Here is a 6593-nt window from a genome sequence, read left to right on the forward strand (position 1 = left end):
GTTTACCATTTTACACTCTGACGGGGCTGTTTGAAGGAGGCTGCATCAAAATGTCATGTCACCTTTGTGAATTTCTGCATCGGTCTGCAAGTCAAAATGTTTTTGTTGTCAGAGCATGGGTTTGCACGTAGGTTACCTCAGGGGACAGGGGCGGGCTGGAATGCAGTCATCCCTGCGCTGAACAGCAGGCATATCCTCTGGATGCCACAGCAGCTCAAGGCCCAGCAGCAGCTCCACGAGCAGCCCCACTTCCTGCCCAGACTAGCTGTGGCTCCATATCTCTCCGTCTGCCCTTCCCTGCGGTGGCTTTCTGGGACACATTCAGTATCTGCTGCACGATCGGCCAGGGGCCTGGGGCATAGTGTGAAGTAATACTAGTGCACACTGCTCAGGCACGCACTGTAGTGATCTACGCGGATCAATTCATTCAACCTTCACAGCCTCCTACTGTTATTTTTATCTGTATCCTTATTTTACAGACGAGGTAAGGAGAGTTTCAATGAGGCAGCTCACTTCTTCACGAAGTAGTGGGAATGAGATCAGAATCCTGGTCTAATGCAGTGGCGCAGCACATTGGTCAGAGTGGATGCTGAAGCCAGTCCGCTTGGGTTCACTTCCATGTTCTAATTCATCTCCTTTTCACAGTCAGCCTCTGAGAAGAGGGCCTTTATATCGTCCATTTTGCAGGTGGAGGCTGTACACAGCTGGGAGGTGCAGAGCTGGGATCAGCATCTGGGAAGTTTGGCTCCAGACACACAGCTACCAACCTCTGTGTCCTGTCTCTGAACCGTCCGCATTATTAAGGTTGTTATTCAGCCCACTGCCCTAGCTCTTTGTGTCTTTGGGGCCTTACACTGCTCTGACGTTTGCCTCCTGCCTGTGTCTCACTTTCAAACTCTGAACAGGTTGTGCACATACTCCTCAGGGCGGAATAACCTCGTCTGGCGGCCCTGTTGCGCATGCTCACGTCTGTCAGATCGGCCTCTTGCCATCCCTTGGGAACTGCCTGTAGCTCCGACCAGGATCCGATTCTAGCAGATGAAGTCAGGGAGGTGAGGTAATCTGCAGGGTGGCCCATGCCTAAGAAATCTCCTCCAGCTACTTTTCTCAAGAGGATGTAATGTAGCCAGAAGACACGTTACCGTCTTGAGCTCATGTCAAAAGATTATTTGCTTCCCCAAACAAATTGTGAGCTGTTTCAGATGAGACTGTAATCATTGAACCTACTATCAGGACTTAGTAAGTGCACCTGACTCAATAGATTTTGGTTGAATGATGAATGAATGAATGAATGAATGAATGCAGACGTGGATTCTCTTAATTTAGCTCTGTGTTGCCCATATGGTAGCATGTGGCTATTTAAATTTCAGAATTTAATAAAACTTAAAATTCAGTTTCTCGTTTGTATCAGCCACATTTCAAGTGCACAATGTGCTTAGTGGTTACCATATTAAAAACTGCAGATATAGAATATTTACATCATCACAGAAAGTTCTGTTGGACAGCCCCAGGCCAGATGATGGGCGGGGTGAGAGAATGAAAAATGTTGCATTGGGAAAACATTTATGTAGGCTGATGGCTTTAATCTGCTTTCAACACTTTAAAAACAGTCGAGATCAGTCCTCTCTCGTTAGATTACGTCACATACTGCCCATTCAGAGGTCTAGAAATCACTTCTTTAGAAATCTATCATTGAAAAAGGGAAGCATATTTCTGATCACATCCAGGACCCAAATTTCTGTGAAAAAGAAGACAGGAGGTTGAAGGGGAACTAAAGCCGCTGAGTTCCTTCTGTCACAGACCACATGGAATTAACTGATCCAGGGTGCTTTGCACCCATTATCTCATCCAGTCCTCCCAGCTGCCCTGTCAGACACAGAAGGGCAGTGAAGATAAGTGGTGGAGAATCACAGACTTGTGAAATGCTGGAGGCTAGTGTCCATACGCAAAACATCAGTAGATGGACTATCAAATGTGTTCCAACTAAGAGCAGTGGGAGGATGAAAGATGGATAAAATATGGGCCTCAACAAGTTTATAACTTAGTGAAGGGAAAATAAGAGACAAACACATAATAAATATATAACTATGACTGTACGTATACACATCTATGTATATACTTATATATATATATATATATACGTGCATGCACATGTGTATATATATGTGTGTATATATATATATACACACACACATTATGTGTATATGTATATACATACATAATAACTAACATCTGTTTGACATTTAAGAACTTAACAAGTACTTTTCCTTATATGAAGACCCAGCAAATCACTGAGTTGAATGTGTCAAATTAATAGAATGTTGATACAGAAACCAAGCATTCTAGGAATTCAGAGCAGGGTAATCTCACTGAGAGATGGGTGATGGGGAAAGTTTTGGTTGAGGCACAGAGCTAGCAGGAACTCTGGACAGTCACACAAACCTGAATACAACCCCTGGTTTCCCTACCAGAAACCTGCCAGACTACTCTGTTGCTTGCAGTTTTTCATGAGATAATTATAAATTCATTTTACTTTCTGGAAGATAAAATGTGATCTAGTGGATATTTTCTGGGCTTTGACCATCCAGAATCCACTCTCACCTCTCTAATAAATGCTGATTGAGAGCACTTAATGTTTTGTCCTTCACCCAAATGATAAACGTACTAAAAAACAAAACAAAAAACCTGTGATTCTAGAAACACAGAGTAACTTTAGTTGCAAAATGGTTTGAGTTGCCTTTAATAACTCTGGGATGAGCATCCAATGGTATATCTCAAACATTACTTAAGGGGCCGGCCTGGTGGCACAGGCGGTTAGAGCTCCGTGCGCCTAACTCCGAAGGCTGCCGGTTCGATTCCCACATGGGCCAGTGGGCTCTCAACCACAAGGTTGCCGGTTAAATTCCTCAAGTCCCGCAAGGGATGGTGGGCTGTGCGCCCTGCAACTAGCAACGGCAACTAGCAATGGCAACTGGACCTGGAGCTGAGCTGCGCCCTCCACAACTAAGACTGAAAGGATAACAACTTGACTTGGAAAAAAAATAAAGTCCTGGAAGTACACACTGTTTCCTAATAAAGTCCTGTTCCCCTGCCCCAATAAAATCTTTAAAAAAAAAAACACAACAAAAAAACTTATTTAACATTCAGGGTTAGATAAAGTCAGTTCTGCCCATAATTCCTGCAGTGTAGAACACGTGAAAACCCAGGTAAGGGCCAGATTGTATCTTTGGAGTTTTACACTGACGTTTGCATCCTTGCGTGTGTCTCACTTTCAAACTCCGAATGGGTTGTGCACATACTCCTCAGGGTGGAATAACCTTCACCCTGACAGGGCTTGCCGACATTCTCCTTACACAATTGTAGTCACTTACCTGCCAGTAGTGATTGAGAAATGTCTTTCTAAAGCTCTGGGCACTTTGCCTCAGCTTAAATTTTTCTGAAGTTTCTACCTTTCTTCCTCAGCTTTTGGATTTCTTTGGTTTCAAGCCACAGAAACTCACTGTAGCTAACTTAAACAGAAAAGTGGGGTATTGGGAGGATATTAGTTAGCTCATAGCATCAAAGGAAGGCTAGAGAACTAGACTCAAGGAGCAGAGGAACCAAGGCAGCCCCAGGGGATTCGGTAGCAAGAATCAAGTCCTGCCCCTGCTACTACTGAAATGAATGAGTGACAACTAGTGTTTCCATCCCTCCTATTCGTGTCCATCATCCCAAGCCCCAGCTGAGTCTAATTAGCATAATTACATATGGGCCGGGGAAGAAAGGACACCTTAAGTGAGAGTTCATTAGGACTGCACACATGGAACTCCCCAAAGAATCCAATGACCGTTCTAGGAGGAGAGAGTGGAAGTTGAATGGTCAAAGCCCAGACTATATCCACGAGTCCCCATTTTCTTTTCCTAACCTGCATTTCCTACTTTTTCTAATTATCGATAATAGGAGTGCCAAACATACTTTCCAAAGTTGTAGAAAAGATATATAAAAACAAATCCTTCCATATTGAAATTTTTCCCAAAAGGGATTAATGGTTGGGGAAGTTTGGTCTTACCCTTCAGCATTGAGTAAAAGATTAAAGAAGATAATGCCTGCAAAATGCCTTGTACAGTGCCTGGCATGTAGCAAGGTTCATTAAACGTCATTGCCATTCCAGCACTTCCCCAGTGGTGTGCTGGAGCCAGCTCATACCAGCTCATGAGAGCTGATCACTGTATTTTTAGGAATTTTGTGAGCCAACTGACATAATATCGGTAATATGAAGTTGACCTTGATGGAAATTTTACACCATGGAAACTGAAAGTGCTGCAAATCAGGACACCCACCCCATCACCCTCAGGCAATTGTTAAACATTTACCAGCACACTGTTGCCTCCACACTTTTCTTTCCTTCACAAGATGTGTGCAAAACCATGAAGGATTGCATATCACTTAGGACTAGATTCAGCTGTAAGTGACAAAATAGCAAACAGTGGTTTACTAGACATGAGTTCATTCTCTCTGACAGAAACAGTCTAGGTCAAGGTCAGCAGTTTGGGCTTGGCTAGTAGCTTTATTTTGTTGCCTCACGGCCCTCAGTGTCTGACTTTTACTTCATGATCTAAAATGGCTGCTCAAGCTCCACATTCCAGCCAGTAAGAAATAGAAGGGCAAAGAAATACACATCACTTCCTATTAAGTCCATTGACAGAGGTAACACACAACATTTAAGCATGTCTAGCTGCAAGGGAGCCTTGGACATGTGTTGTTTACTTCAAGCAGCCATATGTCCAGCCATAAACTGAAAGGGTTGGGTGCATACTGGAAGAAAACTGGCAGTCCCTCCTGCTAATGGGCAGGGTTTAGGAAAGTGTAGGAGAGATGGTGTGGGGATAGAGCCCCAGAGAGCAACTTCCAGGCTCTGGGCCTCACGTGGAAAGGTGCTGGTTCGGGTCGTAGATGGCCGTCAGCTGTGACTAGTTGGCCATCAGCTGTTACCGGTTAGCTATTTGCCACTGATATAACTGCCGTGGCTGAGCTAGCAAGGGCAGATTGCAGTTAGCACAACGGATTGCAGTTAGCACAGTGGATTGCAGTTAGCAAGTGAGTTTGGTTGACAGAGAAGTGGACGGCAGGTTGCAGATGGTGTGGCTCCTGCTTCCTGTGTCTCCACCAGCCGCTGGCAAGACTATAGTGGTGTGACTCCCCTACCTATGGCTCCGTGGGTGTTCCTTTTTGGCCTCACCATATCCTGCGTTCTTATGCGGGGAGTGGGAGCTGAGACCCCGCATGACACCCTGCATGACAGATGGGAAACTGGTGCGTGTGTGATGGAAGTGAGTGTGGTTTGTGGAACTGTGAGGGAGCTGAGTTGTAAAAATAAGGTGGAAGTCAGATCTCAGTGAGTCCAGGACAGCAGAGCAAAGAATCTTTATCTAGTGCCATTAGAAACAGGAGGCATTGAACTTTTGGGTAGAGGACGTATATCATCAGAGGCATTTAAGAAATTTTAATCCGACCCTTACCAGCTAGACTTGTAGGAGGAGGAAGGTAACACAGGCAGCAGCAGGGAGGTCAGAGAAGAGGCTGATTTCACAATCCAGGTATGAGGTGATGAGGAGGAAGAAGCCAATCTGAAAGTCATTTGCTAGACAATGTTCGATGCTGGCTGGCCTGACAGGGAGTTTCAGGCTGGGACTCCAAGAGACAGGATCCACAGACACGTTGTAAACAGAGCAAACTGCCTTGGGAGGTGCTTCAGGGTGGGTCACCAGCAGCAGAGCCTGGCATGGGACTTTTGTGCACAGGATTGATTAGGGGAAGAGGAGGAGAGTGAGGCCAACAGGATGGCAGAGGGGAAGCAGCTAAGCGAGGATGTGGGCTGAGCTGCAGTCCAAGCGCATAGGGAGGCTCTTGCCATCAATGGCTCCAGAGTCAGCTCCACCTTGAGGCAAGAAGGATGATCTTTTGCAGCCCCACATCAGGCAGTCATTGGCTGAGGTCTGTCCAAAGTGTGCATAAGGGGTGGGCTGGGGGAGGTGGCGGCTTAGCTTCCATTTGGTCCAGGGTAATTCTCCAGAAAAGGGGACCACTGTGTGTGGTGTCAGGCGGGGTGTCAGGCGGGGTCTCAGCTCCCGCTCCCTGCATAAGAAGGCAGGATATGGTGAGGCCAAAAAGGAACACCCACGGAGCCATAGATAGGGGAGTCACACCACTATACTCTCACTGGCGGCTGGGTTGGAGACATAGGATGCAGGAGCCACAAGATCCACAATTTGCTGTCTGCTTCTCTGCCAACTGACCCCACTTGCTAACTGCAACCCACGCTTGCTAGCTTAGCCATGGCAGTTATGTCAGTGGCTAATGGCTAACCAGTAACAGCTGACGGCCAACTAGCCACAGCTAACGGCCATCTACTACCCGAGGCAGCACCTTTCCACATGAGGCCCAGAGCCTGGAAACTGCTCTCTGGGACTCTGTCCCCACATGTGGTTATTAGGCAACATGCCTCACCACTGGGAGATGGGTGAATTTGCTGGTGAAAAGGATCTGAGTGAGGCCAGATGGATTTGAGGTGGCAGAGAAAGAAGGTATTGACACATGACAAGTGGGAAAGTGGC

This window comes from Rhinolophus ferrumequinum, chromosome 3, assembly GCF_004115265.2.
Source record: "Rhinolophus ferrumequinum isolate MPI-CBG mRhiFer1 chromosome 3, mRhiFer1_v1.p, whole genome shotgun sequence".
Lineage (NCBI taxonomy): Eukaryota > Metazoa > Chordata > Mammalia > Chiroptera > Rhinolophidae > Rhinolophus > Rhinolophus ferrumequinum.